This window comes from Lactuca sativa, chromosome 1 (assembly GCF_002870075.4).
Source record: "Lactuca sativa cultivar Salinas chromosome 1, Lsat_Salinas_v11, whole genome shotgun sequence".
In the NCBI taxonomy this organism is placed as follows: domain Eukaryota; kingdom Viridiplantae; phylum Streptophyta; class Magnoliopsida; order Asterales; family Asteraceae; genus Lactuca; species Lactuca sativa.
The window spans coordinates 99,862,490-99,873,971 of NC_056623.2; positions in this window are offsets into that span (position 1 = coordinate 99,862,490).

Here is an 11,482-nt window from a genome sequence, read left to right on the forward strand (position 1 = left end):
TTACGACAAATGATTTATAGAAAAATAAAAGCAAAATGTTGGGTTAATGCAAATGGATCGATGCCATGTAATTATTGAGTTTAATATATACCTATTTCGATACATTACCAGCTCCATGTTCTGTCAATGCTATTCTGCAATTAATCCGCAAGAATACAAAATAATTTAGTATTTTGAGAGAAATTTTTATTATTTTATCATATGTTGGTTGCCTGGTTGGTGGTGAAAAGTGGCCCAAGGTTTTGCATGTAGTTTTTAGCGTGCCATTGTAAATACGTACGATAGTATACACTCATCACTAATACCAATACGGTATCTCTGAAACCATGTTCATGAATAATCAGGCTAATTTTTTTTTTTCCTAAAATGATTGTAATCAGCTGTTATTTAATTCTTTTTTTTTTGTACAGTGATAGCCGGTTAAAAAGATTATGGTGAACACAAACAATAAGTTTGATGGTATATTGCGTACACAAAAAGGAAATAAACCAAATGTAAACAAAATCAACAGTTGGTTACCCTCCTAAGTCATTTTCCATTTTATTACAAATGAGTTGAAAAATATGAATTGGAAATCAATGAGACAGTATATGTCAAGGTCAATTACATGTTTGGGGGAATAAAGGGGTTCTTCAACTATTATTGGCAAAACCGTTCAACGAATACAATTCGAAGTACAAACAAGTGTAATAAAAACATTAAGTAAGTTTTGATGGTTAGTTCTTCTCGTATGGATGTGAAGTCGACGAACATGTATAACATCAACATCAAATGCTAAAGTTGACGTTGATCATCTTAATCAGACCGATGACAACTATTGTCAAACTTTTTCTAATGATTTCGAGAAAGACATTTATGTGGTTTCTTTAGATGATGAAGATGGTGAATACAAACCTTTATCAATGATCAAAACTATATTTTATCTTTTTTGAATATCATAATACGTCAACAGATGGATTTACTTGAGATATCTCAGTTGACTTTTTTTAATGATAACGTTGATACGAGGAGAAGAGAACAATGAGTAAAATGTAAAAATTGGGGTCTGATTCACTATACACAAATGTTTTCTTTAGTTAAATAAAATGAAACTTTGCTTTTGAAAAACTGTGGAAAATGACTTGGGATGGTAACCAACTGTTGATTTTGTTCACATTTGGTCAAATTTTTTTTGTACGCAATATACCATCGAACTTGTTGTTTGTATTCACCATAACCCTTTTGATTGATTATCAGTTGTGATAGCCGGTCAAAAGGGTTATGGTGAACACAAACAACAAGTTCGATGATATATTGCGTACAAAAAAGAAGGAAATGGACTAAATGTGAACAAAATCAACAGTTGGGTACCCTCCTAAGTCATTTTCCCTTAAAATAAAGAGAAAACTTCAAATTTGGTCCTTTTTTGTTCATATGATTTTAAAATACAATTTTTTTAAAAGGTTTTATTGTAGTTTTGGCTTCTCTTTAAATTGAAATGGTTAACTTGCCTTTATTTAATTTCATTTTGATTTTTTCTATAGATAAAATTACAAAAATGGTTCTTGTGGCTTTCCATTTTATGTGGTTAAGGTCCAAACCTTTAAAAAGTTATGGATTTGGATCTTGTTGAGAAGATTTATTGTGGAATAAGTCTTTGGAGTTAACCATTGTTACTTTGTGGTTCTTACACCCCTCGTGTTCATCGCACATGAGGGCAAAAATTTCTTTTTACATGAGCAACAATTGTAACCGTATTAGCACCATAATTACATCAAAATCTCACTCGCTTCTTACACTTCTCTCTTTTTCATCATTGATACACAGCGTAAAAACTGTAATCGAAGAGATTTGGTCCAATATGGTTTATTGTTTTAGCATTTTAGTTGAAAATGGTATTCGTAATATGGGCAGTAAGGCCAAAAAACAAACATGCTATACCTCATGGAATCACGGTTAGTTCCTATAATCCTCTGCTTCTAAAAATTTCTTGCGTTTCTTGATGATATGAATACTAAAGTCAAAATGCATACATGTGAGACTTTTTTACTTTATGTTTTTTGTATTTTTGTAGAGCATGCACCAACAATGTTTATTATAGAGCTACACCATGGTGGCGAGTTTACCAAGCAACAAATATGTTGAAGGTAAAGTGTGATATATTGATTCAATGTACATTGATGAGTTCTTAATCCATGAACTAGACTTAATGATGCTAGATCTAGGCTATTTTGTCATACCCCAAAACCATGAACGGCGGAAACGTTTTGGGACGGAGGACGTCATGTATAGTATCACAACAATGAAAAGTAGTAAACAAGCAACAACATCATCCATTGCATTAATAATATAATTTTAATACAAGTGTGTTCTGTCAAATTATAATAGACACTAAAGTATAAAACAAAATAAAAGATGAGTCTTGAACGAGCTCCATCTTCTCTAAACCTTGCATCGGTACTTGTCTACTGTTGACCTGAGGATACAAGTTATTTTGAAAGAGAGTATCAGCTTTAAAGCTGGTGAGATCATAAGTATTTTAGTGTCTTAATTTGTATGTAAGTATTTGTACGTATTTGAAATGTAAGTATTTGTATGTATTTGAAATGTAAGTATTTGTATGTATATGAACTGTAAGTATGAAAACGTTTTGAACATCCTAGAAAACCATATGTTTCCTACTAATAGTATACTTCTACTAAGGCATCTAGTATCTGTGTGTGTGTCTCTTGTAAGAGTGTGTATTTTCCCAAATCTGACTATCATTAACCAAAAATATAGTTTCTACATTACCGTGCACCGTGTGAATGTTCACGAAGTGAATGTAATGGGAAAATGAAATAGTACTATGGTGTAGTGTCGAACTACAACCGTACTAATTACCTTAAGTCTATGGTAATTTTGTAATGTGACAATAGTCAATTTCGGTTCAAGTCAAAGTCAAACAAAGTCAACGAGACAAACCAGTCAAGTCAATTAAACCTTGTATATTAGGGTTTACGTTATGTAATTACTGTATAACTCACTGTTTTAATGAGAAAACATCACTTGGAAAATTCGTGTGTTTAATTTTCCTTAGCCGTAGTGCTAAACAATGAACTAAACCGATAAACAATGTTGCATACTCATCGGGAGTGTGAAAGATCCTTAAACATGGCTTAATGGGGCTTACGGACCTTGCGTTGCGAAGCCGGACACTCACAAATGTCACACACGAAACCTCTCTCAATCGTTTTCACTCAATCTCTCTTTATCGAGAATCTCTCCCAAATCTCTCTTTGTATGAGAAATCTCTCCAAGATTGTAAAATATCTCCCAAATCTCTCTTTGTATGAGAAATCTCTCCAAGATTGTAAAATCTCTCCCAAATCTCTCTTTGTATGAGAAATCTCTCTAAGATTGTAAAATCTCTCCCAAATCTCTCTTTGTATGAGAAATCTCTCCAAGATTGTAAAATCTCTCCCAAATCTCTCTTTGTATGAGAAATCTCTCCAAGATTGCAAAATCTCTCCAAAATCTCTCCCGAAAACCTCTCTTGAAACTTTTATAATCAATTGGGGCATCCCGATACTTGGCTTGATAAGGAACCACTCAAAGAAGGGAAAAATCTTGGAAAATTACCCTTAGGATCGAAGCCTCTCTTTAAGGGTCAAGTCCTCTTGGATCCGAGGCCCCTTGAGCAGCCACAGTCTTCAGACCGCAATGGGGTGCAGCCGCAGCAGTGAGCCACAGCCCGACCGCAGCCACGCCCGCGTCAGGACCCCCGACCGCAGCGCCTTCCTTCTTCGACCTCCGCATCCGCAACTCCTTCTCCTTGGATCGCACCAGGCGACTAAGCCACTCCGGTTTTGGCTGCTGATGACCAAGACTCCGGCCCTAGACTTCGAATTTTACGTTTTTCACCTGGTTTTTGACTAATTCTCCATTTTAAGTCTGTTTTTAATTATTTTAACACGGGATTTTCTCCAGAAATCATATTTTAACATATAAGACCCTAAATAATCATAATTTGGGCATATTTTCATGAAAATATTTATTTGAGAATAAAATCTTTTCAGTGAGATCTTGAGGTGGAGTGTGGATCTTGCCATAATATTTGACACAAACCACCACCCCATACCCATTCCTTTGACCAATCCTTGTATTCCTCCCTACTCCTAGTCATCTCAAGGCCTTACCCCACCCATTTTCCCAGCAAACTCACGTCCAAAAAGAGCTGGAGAACCCTCTTTCACTCTTCACTTCACACATTTTTCCCATTTTCTCCAAGTATCAAACATCACCTTTCTCTCAAACCCTCTCACTCATATTTCGAGATTCAAGGCTGATTATCAAGCTTTCTCACACTCTTGGTAAGTATAATTCATCCTCTCTATGATTATTACACTCCCCTTTACTCATATCATAGAATGCTTACACAAATTCCATCACTTTGGTGTTTGATTCTTGAAAATCTTCTAGGCATCTTCAAGTGTTCTTGGGTTGAACACTTCTCTCCTTCAACATCCACCCACTTACATCACTCAAGGTGAGTTCATACCCCTACATTTTCATGTTTTCTCAAGTTTTTAGGGGGGGGGGGAATACAAGTTAAAACACCAAGAACATAACTAAATTTTTATAATAGCTTTCATCAGAAAAGTTGGGCTGCATTCACGGACTGTTTTGGACAACTTAAGTAGTTCCAGTTCTTAGCTTTAAAATGACTACTTGCACATCTCCATACGATTTTTCTACAATTTATGGTGATTTTTACAAAATTGCCTATCATTTCAAACATCAATCCGGACCATTCTGTGATTATGGACTTGTTCACACAAGTTAGAGGTCATTAAAATTCATAATAAAAATTATGAACAAACTAGACTCATTTCCCAAACTCTTAGAATTTACGGATTATGATTTGGACCTTTGATGATTTTTCTATAAATTTTCTAAGAACAGTAAATGAAAATATTAATAACAGAAAAATGCTATCAATTTCATTTCACCTTGTAACATGTTGAGCAAGGTGTATATCTTTATGTGATTATATGTTATTGTAATATATGATAGTATTGTCTTAGTTTGTGGACATACATCAGTTAACAAAGGGATTTTTCTAGACAAAGTATAGAAATAACAATTTGTTGAAGTCAAAGTACACCTACTGCATACAAACATTTGAATAAACTATATTAAGTATAGTTTATGTACATTACCATTTTTACCCTTGTTTTGATAAACTATAATAGGTATAGTTTATGATTCATTACATAACACACTCATACAAAAAGGGTATATTCATACAAAAAGGTTTTACATTCACGCACACCACACGTAAACTTGTTAACTTAAATTGTGAGACATTCTCCTTCCGTACGTCCGAGTGCGGGATCTAAATTCCTGGTAGCTATATCCAGAGTCTCTTGTAGGGAGAACATGATAGTTGTGTATAGATCTATATTGGGTTAGACACCCCACACCTGAGCTGCATGCAACAGCTAGACCGGCAGGTCTGTGGTGACAAATGTCATATCAGTTTCGCGACGCCTGAGAAACGTCGTGGCAGGTTCCTTCAGTCATAGTATGGTTATAGCGACTCACTTAGGAAGTTAACAACTCATAAAGTTTATGGGAATTTTTATAATTAAAAAGGGTTTTATGTCGATTTAAAACCATGGTTATATCATTAAGCATAGAAAATACTTGTTCATTCTTGGTTCTGGGATTTAGGACCACATAACTTTATAAAGGAAAATATCGGATTTTTCTGGAACAAACACTACTTTTACAAGAAAAAGCTTTTCATAAACCGTCTACAAATGCTTATGAGCTCACCAACCTTTGTGTTGACACTTTTTCAAACAACTTGTATTCTCAGGAAATCACTAAACAGGAAATCAAGTGCATTTTGAGGATGGGACGTTAAGGCGTCAAACATTTCATATTTTGGCAACATATTGTAATTGATTTTGAAACATGTAATTCATACAATGGTGTAACTCTTTCAATTATATATATATATATATATATATATATATATATATATATATATATATATATATGTGTGTGTGTGTGTGTGTGTGTTGGTTGCGTTTACTTTCATCACTATTGTCATTGTTGTTATGATACTATACATGAAGTCCTCCACCCCCAGACGTTTCCGCCATCCTTGGTTTGGGGGTGTGACATGTAAGTACTGTAGTATTTGTAATAAGTAACTACTTCTATACTAATATTGCCTTATTTGAGGGATAAGGCATAATGTGATGGCTAGATCCCAGGCTAGACGCTCCCCTGTCAAAGGGATTTGGGGACCCATACACGACCCCTGCATATCTGCAAGCCGTGAACATCCACATTACTATGATCACTTATACACAATATAACTATCACAATGCATTGTGATTCATTGGCATAGTTAGATCCTGAAATCGTTCCATGCTATAACACCTAGTGATTTCTGTCCTATTATCGTATATGTAAACGCACTCATGTAAACGTATCTATGTAAATGTACTCATGTAAGTGTAATCATGTAAACATATCTATGTAATAGTATAGTAATGTACTGTAATGTTCTGTGTGTGCTAGCTGTAACGTGTGTTCTCTCTCTATCTAGCATGTATAGTAATGTACTGAAATGTTCTGCGTGTGCTAGCTGTAACGTGTGTTCTCTCTCTATCTAGCATGTATAGTAATGTACTGTGTGTACTAGCTGTAATGTGTGTTCTCTCTCTATCTAGCATGTATAGACTCATGAATGAACTGACTCGTGGTATGATTCCGCATTCTAGTAAACGTAATAGTATCTTCCTAAACTACCCATATGGTAGCTTACTAGTAATATAACAGGTACGTATGAACATGGAAGTATACCCTTGCTACCCAAGGGTATTGAATGAACTGGAAGAACCTTTATGACTATATATGTACACATGATATATAACTAATATTTAAATGACCTTCGGACGGATACCTGATACCCCACCAGACCACATCTCAACGGCGAAAAGGAAATAAGGCGGGCAGGCCTTCCTAAGCCTTTTAAACATTGCTTATATAACTATACATACATATACATGCAATTGATAATAAGTATAATAGAGCTTAAGTAAATGTATTTGATAAGTATAAGAATTTGTAAAACAGTTTGAAGCAAAACAGTTAGATAAACAGTTTAAGTATAAAGAAACATTTGTTTGAAACACAATTGTAAATGAGTTTGAAATGAAACATACAGTGTAAAATGAACAATTTAATAAGGAGTTTTAAACATATCAAACGTTTATGAAAATCATGTGAAGAAAACTGTTTGGTAAAACAGCGAATGAGTAGTAAATCATTTGAATTTTGCTTATTAATCACATGTGATTGATATAATAACTAGCATGATTCTACTTGTATCCCCCCACCCATAAAACATTTAAAAACATTTAAAACATTGATTAAGGGGTATGAACTCACCTGTAGTGAGTGGTACAGATGAACTGAAGATGTAGGATTGCTAGGTGTCAAGTGAAGTCTTGAACACACTCTATGATCCTAGTTAACATATAATATCACATATATGTATCAAATTAGTCTTTAAACAACTAATAAACAAATTCTAGCACCCTAGGACATGTTAAACACCTTTATCAAGTGTCATTAGCCTCTAGGATTGCATCTAAGTGTTGTAGGGACAAGCTAGTGTGTGTAGGATTCAAGGAAAACTCCCTATTGGAGTTCACGGCCCTAAGGTCATCAACAAAGGAGTTTACAGTTGTAAACTCATGGGTTTACGGTCGTAAGCTCCTACTTACTTGACCATTTGTTGTTTTGAGGCTTTTCAAGACCCTAAGAAGCATTTCTATTTAATGGTAAAGCCTTTGGAAGAGATTAGGGCATCCTTTAAGTCCTTTGAGGAGTTCACGGCCCTGGGACCAAACTCCTTGGAGATTACGGTCGTAATCTCCCATGGAAAGGGTGTTATTAGTGTTTTCAAGCCCCTAACTTAACTATGAATGAATCTAGGCTAGTGTCCAAGGCTTAAGGAGAGTTTAAAGCACACTTTGGCCCTTTTGTTTGGAGTTCACGGTCCAAGAACTTCTTGGGCCATGAACACCTTACTCTTGGTGTTCTAGGGGTGTTTTCTAGTCCTAAATACATTAGGATAGGAGTCTAAGCTAGTTTCATTGCAAGAGGAAGGGACTAGGGCACTCTGTGCCCCTTAAAGAAGGGTTTACGGTCCAAGATGTTATTGGGCTGTAAACTCTTAAATCTTGATGGTTTCCTATGATTTCTAGTGTATTAGACACATATCAAGCCTTATAACACACTTAGATAGTGTCACACCCCAAAACCGGAACGGCGGAAACGTTCTGGGGTGGATGACGTCATGTCAAGTATCACAACATATGCAGTATAGTAATCAAAGTACAACAATCATTGCATTAATAGTAATAGTTTTACAAAAGTTTCATTTTATAGAGACATCAAAATAATATAGAGACTGGTATAGATGCAGCTCGGTTCTAGGCTGGCTTCACAAAAGCTCCCGGAGTGTACCTGTCTATTGCTGACCAAAGAATACAAGTTATTTTGAAAGCGAGTATCAGCATTTATATAAATGCCGGTGAGTTCATAAGTATTTAGTTTTATTTGTGTAAGTAAGTATTTTATTCAAAATAACTTTATGAAAAGTAGTAGTTTAGAATTTACGGTGTATTAGCGTCCTTTCCAGAAAATCCTATATTTTCTAATTAAAAGCACTCTTCTACCAAGACTCGATAGTGTTATGTTTTAAAGAGAAATTTTCCCTGAAATGCTATCATTACCAAAATACGGTATTTGACTTTAAAGAAAGTAGGAGAATATCACTAGTAAAAGTACTAGGGGAAATAACATATGCCTCAGCAGAGAATACTGCTAACTAAGGAAAAAGAAATCATAGACTTCAGGAGAGTATCGAATGAATGATACGCCTGACTTAGTCTAACAAAAGGAAACACAGACCCCAGACGGTATCAAATGTACGATACGACTAGCAAGGTCTAAAAACAAAGTAAACACAGACCCTAGACAGTATCAAATGAACGATACAGCTAGCAAGGTCTAAAACAAAGGAAAAACAGACCCCAGACAGTATCAAATGAACGATACAGCTAGCAAGGTCTAAAACAAAAAGTAATCCTAAGAGTGTTGTTTCATAAATACAGTGTTAATTCTCGTTACCTTAAGGCCATGAATTATAAGGTAAACATGGAGATACTCGTAACCAAACTGATTGACACTAGAGTACTTGACGCCCTGCAAGCATTGGAATAAATATGACATTTGTCACCCCTTGGCTTGGTAGGCCGTGGACTGTAGCTAGCAGTCAGGGTGCGGGAGTGTCAGTCCCGTATAGATCTATACATACAATGCCCGCTCTCCCTCCAGGAGACTCTGGTTACCAACTTGACGACGGGGAGATCCGTGTCCTGAAGATGCATCTCGTATTCTAAATTCTATTAGAGGCGCTGGAGAAACGATATAGACTCGCGAATGAACTGACTCCTTTGGAATTCTCGTACTAGAAAGAGTGAATAGAAACTCCTAACTATTCCTATAATAGTTACTAGTGTCTCTGATCTATGAATGATGAATGGAAGGATGCCCTTGCTACCCAAGGGAAATGAATTGGTTGATGTAAACCTTTATGTCTATAAGTGTATAATGATATATAACTAATGTTTAAACGACCTTCGGACGGATATCCGATACCCACCAGACCACATCCCAACGAGGAAAAGGAAATAGGGTGAACTAGCCTTCCTAAGTCTTTTAAACATTATTTATATAACTATACAAGTACATGCATGCATTTAACGAAGTAGAAGACTAGAAGTATAGAAGAAAACTTTAGTAAAACCTTTGGAAAACCTTTAAAAATAAGAATTTACGAATTGATATCTTTATGTAAAACAAGCTTTGAAAACCGTTCATAAACACGTTTTGAATATAATTTGATAACACAAAATAAGTAAAGAAAACCTTTGTTTAAAACACTGCTGTAACTGGTGTAGAAGTAAAACATACAGCATGAGAGATAATTTGAGAAAAAATTCAAACAAGTAAAGACGTTTTGGAAAACCATCTATAGTATTATACTTGGTAAAACAGCTGAAAGTGTAATAAATCCTTGTGCATGCGGGTTATTAATCACATATGATTGATATTATAACTAGCATGTTTTAACTTGTATTCCCCCCCCCCCCCCATAAAAGCATGTAAAAGCATTTAAAAGGTTAATTCAGGGGTATGAACTCACCTGCTGAAAGTGGATCGGATGAAGGTGCCGGTTGGGTGCTCGGTGTCAATTAAAGACTTGAACACACTTAGTGACCTATTAACATATGATCGCATATGTTTACATACAGTTAGTAATTATAATACTAATTAAACACGTAAACGCATCCTAATGTGCAGAAAACACTTTGGTTAAGTGCTAGGAGGCTATTGGGTTGCAAGTAGGGGAGTGTATGGCCGAGATAGGGAGTTTACTCTTCAAAAGTAAACTCTTTATAGAGTTTACGGCCCTAAGACCATATCCCCATGAGTTTACGGCCGTAAACTCATGGGTGGTGTGCTCTTGGATGTTTCAAGGTCTAATATCACTCATAGAATTAGGCTAGGTCCAAATATAAGGCATATGAAGGGGTTTAAGGCTCCAAATGGACCATTTAAGGAGTTTACGGCCGTAATCTCTTATATGATCATTCCTTTGGTGTATTAAGGTCTTAAATGGTAGAGAATAAAGTTCTATGCATTTTTCCAAGCCATATAGGGGAGCTAGGGCATCATTTGGCCTCTTTAGGGAAGTTTACGGCCCATGGACCAATTCTTGGGGGGTTTGCGGCCGTAAAATACTATGTCCATAGTTTCTTTAATGTTTAAAGCCCCTACTTCAATTGTGGTTGATTCTAGACATTTTCCCAGGCCATAGGAGGTGTTTAAGGGCAATTCTAACACCTTTATAGGTGTTCACGACCCATGAAGAGGGGTTTACGGTCCAAGAGTGTTCTTGGGCCGTAAAATCATGTTTACTCTCCATATCATAAGGTTTTGGTGTTCTAAGCTCGAAGCTGTAAGTCCACAAGTCATATCTAAGCCCTAGGGGTAATTTAGAAGGGTTTTGGGGCTTCAAAACCCCACTTATGGGTGTTTACGGTCCAAGAGTGTTCTTGGGCCGTAAACACATGATTTGGCCCCTATTTGATGTCTTAAACATGAATTTGCATGCTAACTAAGCTACACAACAAGTTAGGATAGATTACTTACTAGTTTGGGGCTCGAAATGGGCGTTTTTTGATCGAAAGCAAGTTGTAGAGAGAGAGTGTAGAGATATAGTGAAAAGGGTGTGAATGGAGTCCACTCCCCCTTATATAGGGGTTGAGCTTGTGGCTCTGTGGAAATCTACCCGATACTGACGTTAAACGGGGCTTTTGGTCGCACCCGATTAAATGGTCGTATTTTGACTTGGTTGAAACTAAAACTT